The following is a 10,000-nucleotide window of genomic DNA, read 5'->3' as shown; positions in this document are numbered from 1 at the left end:
TATTCGTATTTTCTCCGCCTGACCATGTCCTTTACTTTTATTTGCGATTTTTCTTACTTTCCTGTACCGTTACTGATGGCCCGTATGTGCATGTGTGTTTATGTGTACGTGTACGTGTGAATATGCGTGTGTTTATGGTTGTTTGTGTCCCTATTCATGTCTGTATTTTTTAGGGGTGTGGCTGCACGAGTTCATTTAGCTTCCCCGCTATCCTTGTTTATAGTAGCGGGTGTGGCTGTAGTAACAATGTGCGTGCGTGGGCGGCCTGGGGGTGCAAGGGAAGCCGCCCTTAGGGTGTGGGGGCGTTGGGGGGCGTGGGGGCGTCGAGGGTGTGAAGGCGTGCGTTGGGGGGGGGGGCTGGAAGTAGTAGGGTTTGATGGGGGCGAAATGTGAGTGAGAGTTTGCGGCTGAAATGTTAGATAAGAGAGAAAAAGCAAAGTGAATGAGTGAATGAGATTGAATGTAACTGGATGATGAAATATGAGAAGAAAGAAGTCGGTGAATAAAAGGACTGAGGGTGTGAATAGCTAGCTAAGCTGCCGAGTGAGTGACTAAGCGAGGGAGCGAGTGCGAGAGCGAGTGAGCGAGCGAGTGAGTGAATGAGCGAGTAAATGAGAGGAGCCCGCGAGCGGCGTGTCTCTTCTTCATTGTTTGGCGCAAGTCCAGCCAAGCAACACTCCAGGTCCCGCTCCATCCTGCTCGCCTTCCTGCCCGTCTGCCTGCCAGCTTGCTTGCCTTGACTCGCCTTGGCTCACCTTGGCTTGCCTTGACTTGTCTTGGCTCGCCTTGGCTCGCCTTGGCTTGCCTAGACTTGCCTTGGCTCACCTTGGCTTGTCTTGGCTCGCCTTGGCTCACCTTGGCTTGTCTTGGCTTGCCTCGACTTGTCTTGGTTTACCTTGGCTTGCCTTGGCTCACCTTGGCTTGCCTTGACTTGTCTTGGCTCGCCTTGGCTCGCCTCGGCTCACCTTGGCTAGCCTTGGCTCACCTTGGCTTGCCTTGACTTGTCTTGGCTCGCCTTGGCTCGCCTTGGCTTGCCTAGACTTGCCTTGGCCCACCTTGGTTTGCCTCGACTCAACTTGGCTTGCCTTGACTTGTCTTGGCTCGCCTTGGCTCACCTTGGCTTGCCTCGACTTCGCTCACCTTGGCTTGCCTTGACTTGTCTTGGCTCGCTTCGGCTTGCTTTGGCTCACCTTGGCTTGCCTCGGCTCGCCTTGGCTCACCTTAGCTTGCCTCGACTTGCCTTGGCTCACCTTAGCTTGCCTCGACTTGCCTTGGCTCACCTTGGCTTGCCTTGGCTCACCTTGGCTCACCTTGGATCACCTTGGCTTGCCTTGGCTCACCTTGGATCACCTTGGCTTGCCTTGGCTCACCTTGGATCACCTTGGCTTGCCTTGACTTGTCTTGGCTCGCCTTGGCTCGCCTCGGCTCACCTTGGCTCGCCTTGGTTCACCTTGGCTCGCCTCGGCTTGCTTTGGCTCGCCTCGGCTTGCTTTGGCTCGCCTCGGCTCGCCTTGGCTCACCTTGGCTTGCCTCGGCTCACCTTGGCTCACCTTGGCTTGCCTCGGCTCACCTTGGCTTGCCTTGGCTCACCTTGGATCTCCTTGGCTCACCTTGGATCTCCTTGGCTTGCCTTGACTTGTCTTGGCTCGCCTTGGCTCGCCTCGGCTCGCCTCGGCTTGCTTTGGCTCGCCTCGGCTTGCTTTGGCTCACCTTGGCTCGCCTCGGCTCACCTTGGCTCACCTTGGCTTGCCTCGGCTCACCTTGGCTTGCCTTGGCTCGCCTTGGCCTACCTTGAATTGACTCGGGTTCGCTTGATTGTGCTCCTCCGTTCTTGCTTGACTGGGCAGTTGACTCCTTAGCGAGGGAGACAGGGGACAGGGCCTTGCAAAAAGGGCTTGTGGAAGGGGGGGGAGGTTATAATGGGAGGCGGGAAGGTTGCAATAGAAGACTGGGTGGTTGTAGTGCAAGACTGGAATGTTGCAGTGGAAGGCTGGAACGTCGCAGTTCAAGGCTGGAACGTTGCAATGGAAGGCTGAAATATTGCAATGGAAGGCTGGAAAGCTGCAATGAAAGGAGGAATGGTTGCCATGGAAGGCTGAAATATTGCAATGGAAGGCTGGAAAGCTGCAATGGAAGGCTGGAAAGCTGCAATAGAAGGAGGAATGGTTGCCATGGAAGGCTGAAATATTGCAATGGAAGGCTGGAAAGCTGCAATGGAAGGCTGGAAAGCTGCAATAGAAGGAGGAATGGTTGCCATGGAAGGCTGAAATATTGCATTGGAAGGCTGGAAAGCTGCAATGGAAGGAGGAATGGTTGCCATGGAAGGCGGGGTGGTTGCGATGAAAGGGTAGAAGGTTGTAATGGAAGGGTAGAAAGTTGCAATGGAATTCCGGGGGTTTTGCAGATGACAGATTTTGAACAGTTGGGCACATTTTATTTATTCATGTTTTGAGTGTTCAATTATTTTCGTTGATTTTTTGTTTCTTTTTAGCCTATTTATTCGGGTTCGGTCTGTTTGTTGTATGTCCGGACTTAGTACTTGGTTTTCTTTCTCTCTCTTTATCTCTCTTTCTCTCTTTCTTTCTCTCTCTTTTTCTCTCTTTTCTCTCTTTTTCTCTCTCTTTCTCTTTCTCTTTTTCTCTTTTTCTCTTTTTCTCTTTTTCTCTTTTTTTCTTTCTCTCTTTCTCTCTTTCTCTCTTTCTCTCTTTTTCTTTCTTTCTCTTTTTTTCTTTTTCTTTTTCTTTTTATTTTTATTTTTCTTTGTCTCTCTTTCTCTCTCTCTCTCTCTTTCTCTCTTTCTCTCTTTCTCTCTTTCTCTCTTTCTCTCTTTCTCTCTTTCTCTCTTTCTCTCTTTCTCTTTCTCTTTCTCTCTTTCTCTCTTTCTCTCTCTCTTTCTCTTTCTCTTTCTCTCTCTGTCTTTTCTCTCTCTCTGTCTTTTCTCTCTCTCTGTCTTTTCTCTCTCTCAGTCTTTTCTCTCTCTCTGTCTTTTCTCTCTCTCTGTGTTTACTCTCTCTGTGTCTTTCTCTCTCTCTCTCTCTCTCTCTCTCTCTCTCTCTCTCTCTCTCTCTCTCTCTCTCTCTCTCTCTCTCTCTCTCATATATTACCGCCTTCCTATACTTTACTCTTCCTCTTTACCCTCTCATTACCTTTCTCCATATTTCTTCCTCCCCCCTCTCTTCTTGTCTCTTCTCTCTCCATCCTCCCTTCCTTCCTTCCTTCCTTCCTTCCTTCCTTCCATCCTTCCATCCCTTCTTCCTTCCTTCCTTCCTTCCATCCTTCCATCCCTTCTTCCTTCCTTCCTTCCTTCCATCCTTCCACCCCTTCTTCCTTCCATCCTTCCATCCTTCCTTCCATCCTTCCTTCCATCCTTCCATCCTTCCATCCTTCCATCCTTCCATCCCTTCTTCCTTCAGATACGGTGTGTTATGATAGTGTATCATCATCATCAGTGATTATTAAGATTATTATTAGTTTAGTGTTATTGCTAGTAACGGAAAGGGAGAAAGGAGAGTAAGATGGAGGAAGAGGGAATGGGAGAGAGGAGAGTAAGATGGAGGAAGAGGGAATGGGAGAGAGGAGAGTAAGATGGAGGAAGAGGGAATGGGAGAGAGGAGAGTAAGATGGAGGAAGAGGGAATGGGAGAGAAGAGAGTAAAATGGAGGAAGAGGGAGAGGGATAAGGACGGGCTTGAAAGGGGACAGGGAGAGAAGATGAAGGAGAGAGGGGGCAGTCGAGAACTTTGTTAGCGTCCGAGAGGAACTTCGATGATCGCCCAGACTAAAACTTTGATCGATCGCGGCTGGATGAACGATTTGTTTCTTTTTCTTTTTTTTTAGATTGTTTTTTCTGTTCCTTTTTTTGTTAATGTTTTTTTTGTTTTGTTCGTTTTTATTTTCATCATCATCATCATCATCATCATCATCATCATCATCATCATCATCATCATCATCATCATCATCATCATCATCATCATCACTCATTGATTTAGGATGATTTCGACGGTTTCTTTTTCTTTCGTCGTGATCTTCATGTTTGTTTTCTTAAACTTTTAAAGATTTAAACAAGGGTATTCACTATACTATTTATGTCATCATATATATATTTTTTTTAATCGTTCCGCTCGTAGATGTTGTGATTGGCGTGCGGTTTGTCGACCTTTTCTGTCTCGTTCATTCAGTATGATATGTTGTGAATTTCGATCAGCCTGTCTATGCGCTTCTGTTTATGTTGATACGAATTTCGACCTGTCAATCTGTTTTGATTGATTGATAAATGTCTCTTCTAAAAATCCGCTTGCATTCAGCCTCTTGTCCCGGATATACACACAGTCTATCTCTCTCTGTCTATCATTCTCTGAGCTGCCAATCAAAAGGGGGAAAAACGTTTATGATTTAGGTCGGGAGGGAAAAAACGGAAATGAAATGATGGTTGGCTAACGTTAGCAAAGCTCCGTGACGCGTTGTTCTGGTTAGCTGCGACCAGGAGAAAGGAAAAATGGAGAAGAAAAAGTGGAGGAAGAAGATAAAGAGGGAGGAGGTGGAGTGGGAGTGGGAGGAGGAGGAGGAAGACAAGGAGGAGGAAGACAAGGAGGAGGAAGACGACGAGGAGGAGGAAGACGAGGAGGAGGAAGACGAGGAGGAGGAAGACAAGGAGGAGGAAGACGAGGAGGAGGAAGACAAGGAGGAGGAAGACGAGGAGGAGGAAGACGAGGAGGAGGAAGACGAGGAGGAGGAAGACGAGGAGGAGGAAGACGAGGAGGAGGAAGACAAGGAGGAGGAAGACAAGGAGGAGGAAGACAAGGGGGGGGAAGACGAGGAGGAGGAAGACAAGGAGGAGGAAGACAAGGAGGAGGAAGACAAGGAGGAGGAAGACGAGGAGGGGGAAGACGAGGAGGAGGAAGACAAGGAGGAGGAAGACGAGGAGGAGGAAGACGAGGAGGAGGAAGACGAGGAGGAGGAAGACGAGGAGGAGGAAGACGAGGAGGAGGAAGACGAGGAGGAGGAAGACGAGGAGGAGGAAGACGAGGAGGAGGAAGACGAGGAGGAGGAAGACGAGGAGGAGGAAGACGAGGAGGAGGAAGACAAGGAGGAGGAAGACAAGGAGGAGGAAGACAAGGAGGAGGAAGACGAGGAGGAGGAAGACAAGGAGGAGGAAGACAAGGAGGAGGAAGACAAGGGGGGGGAAGACAAGGAGGAGGAAGACAAGGAGGAGGAAGACGAGGAGGAGGAAGACGAGGAGGAGGAAGACGAGGAGGAGGAAGACAAGGAGGAGGAAGACAAGGAGGAGGAAGACAAGGGGGGGGAAGACAAGGAGGAGGAAGACAAGGAGGTGGAGGAGAAGGAGAAGGAGATAGAAGAAAGAAGAAACAGAGAGAGAATGAGAAGCAGGAGAAGACAGACAAACAGGAACACAAGAACACCAGACAGAGGGTGAGAGAAACAGACAGACAGGTGGACATTTCCAATTGGACTTTATTTATCCGTAGTGTTGGTAATAAACGAAGATTGGAGTGGAGGGCATTGGCGAGATCAGTAAGATTGCGAAGGAGAGAAGGAGGAGCGGCGATGAGGAGAGGTGGAGGATGAAAGACACGGGATAAGAGAAGAGAGAGAGGGCGGTTTAAGGGAGGGAGAGGATAAAAGAAAAAAAAAATAACAAGAAGCAAAAGACAAAGACTAATAAATGGACAGACAGACAGGCAGAGAGACAGACAGACAGACACAGACAGACAGACAGACAGACAGACAGACAGACACAGACAGACAGACAGACAGACAAACACAGACAGACAGACAGACACAGACAGACAGACAGACAAACACAGACAGACAGACAGACAAACACAGACAGACAGACAGACAGACACAGACAGACAAACACAGACAGACAGACAAACACAGACAGACAGACAGACAGACAGACACAGACAGACAAACACAGACAGACAGACAAACACAGACAGACAGACAGACACAGACAGACAGACACAGACGGACAGACACAGACAGACAGACAAACACAGACAGGCAGACAGACAGACAGACACAGACAGACAGACAGACACAGACAGACAGACAAACACAGACAGACAGACAGACAGACAGACAGACACAGACAGACAGGCAGAGAGACAGACACAGACAGACGACAGACAGACAGACGACAGACAGACAGACGACAGACAGACAGACAGACGGACACAGACAGACAGACAGACAGACACAGGCAGACAGGCAGGCAGACACATAGACAGAGACGAAAAGAATTGATGGAAAATGGAGGAGGCAATGGCGGCGGCGGCCCGGATGGATTGTATGGTGCCGTGATTCTAGGGGGAGGGGGATAGAGAAGGGGAGGGGGAGGAGGGGGAGGGGGAGGGGGAGGAGGGGGAGGGAGGAGGGAGGAGGGAGGAAGGAGGAGGGAGGAGGGAGGAGGATGTTCTGGCGCCGGCACCGCTGGAGGGTCCTGTGCCGTGTCCCCTCCGCCTCTCGCCTCGCCGCGCCCCTCGCTCCTCGTTCCATATGACGCTCCTCCTGTTCTCCCCCGTTGTCTCTTTCTCTTCCCGTTTTTCCCTTCTTGCTCTTTGCTCTATTTCTTTCTCTTTGTCATCCTCCTTGATCGTTGTAGTTTCCAGCTTTCTGTGTTTTTTTTCTCTTGTTCTTAAATCGTCTCTCCTTGTTTTTTTTTGTTTTTTTCCCTCTTTGATATCTTTAACTAATGTCTTAGAGTTAACATTATTCTTCTTCCGTTCTATCGTGGGTTTTATGCATCCACCTCCCTTCATCTCCCAGTTTCCATTTCTTCTATTCTCCTCCAGATATTTCCCTTCCTACTTTTTTACCTTCCTTCGTTTCTCTTCCTTTATTCCTCTTGCCCTGCCGCCTCTTCTCTCCTCTCCTCTCCTCTCCTCTCCTCTCTTCTCTTCTCTTCTCTTCTCTTCTCTTCTCTTCTCTTCTCTTCCCTTCCCTTCCCTTCCCTTCCCTTCCCTTCCCTTCCCTTCCCTTCCCTTCCCTTCCCTTCCCTTCCCTTCCCTTCCCTTCCCTTCCCTTCCCTTCCCTTCCCACCCCATCTCATCCCATCTCCAAGAGTCACTAAACCCGTAAGTCCGAGATGGCGAAAGACGGAGATGGAGAGATGGTGACGGAAGAGATGCTGGAGGCTGATAGCGGAGATGGAGGGAGGGAGGGAGGGAGGGAGGGAGGGAGGGAGAGAGAGGAGAGGAGGGGAGGGAGGGAAGCTGGTTGGCTGGCTCTTGGGGGGGAGGGGGGGCGTGTGGGTGGCGGAACCTTGGCTGATCTGGGATTGGGACGTCCGCAGTAAGGAAGGAAGGAGAAAGAAAAGAAATGGGGGTAAAGGAGGAAAAGACGAGGAGGGAGGGAAATATTGCAAGAAGAGAGAGAAGGAGTAGAAGGGAAAGGGGAAAGAGGAGGAGAAGGAAAAAGAGAGGAGAGGAGAGGAGAGGAAAGAGAAAAATAATTAGAAGCCGAAGCGTAGGTACAAGAGAAAGAAGAAAGATGACGGTGATGATGATGATGGAGAGGCTTAGGAGGGGAGGAACAAGATAAGGTATTTAGTTATAGTGTCGTCCTTTTTTGACCTTATGGCTTCTCGCAATAAGGTTTAGCGTGGGTAATCTAATGTTTTAAAGTTCGAAGCCTCGTTCCTTTGGGGGTTTTGGCGCCGTTCGTGTCCTCGTGTTCGGGTTTCGGATGGCTCGTCCGCATTCTCGCATTTTGGATTCGAATGTTCGACGCGCTGTCTCGACTGATTCGTTCGCGTTCTCGGATTTTTTTTTCGAATAGCTGGAACTGGGTTTTTAAGGTTTCTGAGGCAATTCGCGTTCTCGACTTCTGGTTTCGGTATCGCGTAATCGGGATTGTGGTTTCTCGGCAGGTTCGTTCGTTCGTCCTCAGGTTCGGTTTCATTTTCGAAGTCCGAACGATTGGAGCGTTTTCTCCAGTGACGCGTTCAAGTTGTAGGATCGGTCGCTTGGCTCGTAGGTTGGTTTTTGTGAATAATGATGAGCTTGCTTGCTTAGGATTCGTGAGTTATTAAGTCTTTATTGCTTTCATATTCGTTTTTTTTGTTTTGTTTCGTTTGCGTGTTTGTTTGTTCGGTTGTGTGCGTTTGTGTACGTATGTCGCTGTACGTGTTTTTGTTTTGCAGATGTTTAAGTACGATTAAGTGCGCGTTCCGTCCGTCGGGCGTTTGGGTCAGCCGACGCGACGTCAGTGTTCCCGCGAGTGCATTTTGCGGTCACTCGTCAGCTGTGCGCCCCCCGAGGCACGCTCCGAGCCGCCGCCGCTGCCTGCGTTGACGGGAAAGAGGAAGAGAGGAGAGAGGGAGGAGAAAGAAGGGGTGGATAGGGGAGGGAGAGAGGGAGGAGAAAGAGAGAGAGGTGGATAGGGGAGGAAGAGAGGAAGGAGAAAGAGACGTGGATAGGGGAGGGAGAGAGGGAGGAGAAAGAGAGGTGGATAGGGGAGGGAGAGAGGGAGGAGAAAGAGAGGTGGATAGGATGGAGAGAGGGAGGGGACAGAGAGGTGGATAGGGGAGGGAGAGAGGGACGAAAAAGAGAGAGAGGTGGATAGGGGAGGGAGAGAGGGACGAAAAAGAGAGAGAGGTGGATAGGGGAGGGAGAGAGGGACGAGAAAGAGAGAGAGGTGGATAGGGGAGGGAGAGAGGGACGAGAAAGAGAGAGAGGTGGATAGGGGAGATAGAGAGAGAGGTGGATAGGAGAGATAGAGAGAGAGGTGGATAGGGGAGATAGAGAGAGAGGTGGATAGGGGAGGGAGAGGAGGAGAAAGAGAGAGAGTTGGTTAGGGGAGGGAGAGAGGGAAGGGAGACGGGTTTTGGGAAGAGAGAGAAAGGAGAGGGAAAATCATGCATAAATTTATACATGCATCGAGTTAATATATGCATAAAATGATGAAGAGAAAAGCCCGCCAGCCAGTTCAGTGTCTCACGGGCCAAATCCCCTTCCTTTTAAATAAGGGATCAAAAGAGTAGGGGGGGGGTGGCTGAGGGAGGTCGGCGAGGTGGGGGGGGAGGGAGGTCCGCGAGGGGGGGTGAGGGAGGTCCGCGAGGGGATATAGAAGGGGGAGGGGAGAGGACGATAAAGGATATCATTTTCATTAGTATTCCGGGGCAATATGGCGGATTCGGCGGCGCAGCGACGGAGGTGGAAGTACCGGTGCGCTCGGCCCGAAATCCGCTTCACTCTGGACGCCCGGGTTTGCTTGTTTGTTTGTTTGTTTGTTGATTTGTTGGTTGATTGCATAATTGATCTTTTCTGCTTATCGATCTCACGGCGGTTCTAGACATGATTGGTAATTTTTTTGTCTGTTAGTATTTTTTTTTATGTCCATTTTTGTTTTCTTTGGAATACCGTCATTTAAAACGTTATGGTATTTGTTTCTTTTCAGTCGTTATGTTGTCGGGAATTCTCATGATTTTTTTTTTTTACATGAGGTAACAAGAGAAAACACACACACACACACACACACACACACACACACACACACACACACACACACACACACACACACACACACACACACACACGTGTGTGTGTGTGTGTGTGTGTGTGTGTGTGTGTGTGTGTGTGTGTGTGTGTGTGTGTGTGTGTGTGTGTGTGTGTGTGTGTGTGTGTGTGTGTGTGTGTGTGTGTGTGTATATATATATATATATATATATATATATATATATGAACAAACATACAAAAGGAAAAGGTACAAGTGAATGAGAGAAAGAGAAAAAAAGCGAAGGAAGAAAATAGAAATTGAGAGAAAGAGAAAGCTGAAAGAGAGCGAGGGAAGGGAAAGAGAGAGAGAGAAAGAGTAAGAGAGAGAGGGAGAGGACTCGCCACAGACCGAAAGACAAAGAGCGAGAGGAGGAGAAGAGAGGAGAAGAGGAGGCCGCGAGATTGGTGTCAAGGATGTGGATGCGTAAGAAGGGGATGTTGCACGCAGGGGTTGTTAGGGTGGTTGAGGGAGAAGAGGAA

At 49.5% G+C, this 10,000-nt stretch overlaps 1 protein-coding gene and 1 pseudogene across 3 annotated transcripts in view; one reads left to right on the top strand and one right to left on the bottom strand.

The window, feature by feature from the left end:
* Nucleotides 1-10,000, top strand: part of LOC125027954 (heterogeneous nuclear ribonucleoprotein K-like) — a 135,480-nt gene that overhangs the window by 25,196 nt on the left and 100,284 nt on the right. The gene's annotated exons all lie outside the window — the stretch shown is intronic.
* LOC125027884 overlaps nucleotides 208-10,000 on the bottom strand; it is an 11,824-nt pseudogene continuing 2,031 nt past the window's right edge.

The sequence above is a fragment of the Penaeus chinensis genome, chromosome 8 (assembly GCF_019202785.1).
Source record: "Penaeus chinensis breed Huanghai No. 1 chromosome 8, ASM1920278v2, whole genome shotgun sequence".
In the NCBI taxonomy this organism is placed as follows: domain Eukaryota; kingdom Metazoa; phylum Arthropoda; class Malacostraca; order Decapoda; family Penaeidae; genus Penaeus; species Penaeus chinensis.
The sequence above is the reverse complement of the archived record's forward strand: the minus strand, read 5'-3'. Positions and strand labels throughout refer to the sequence as shown.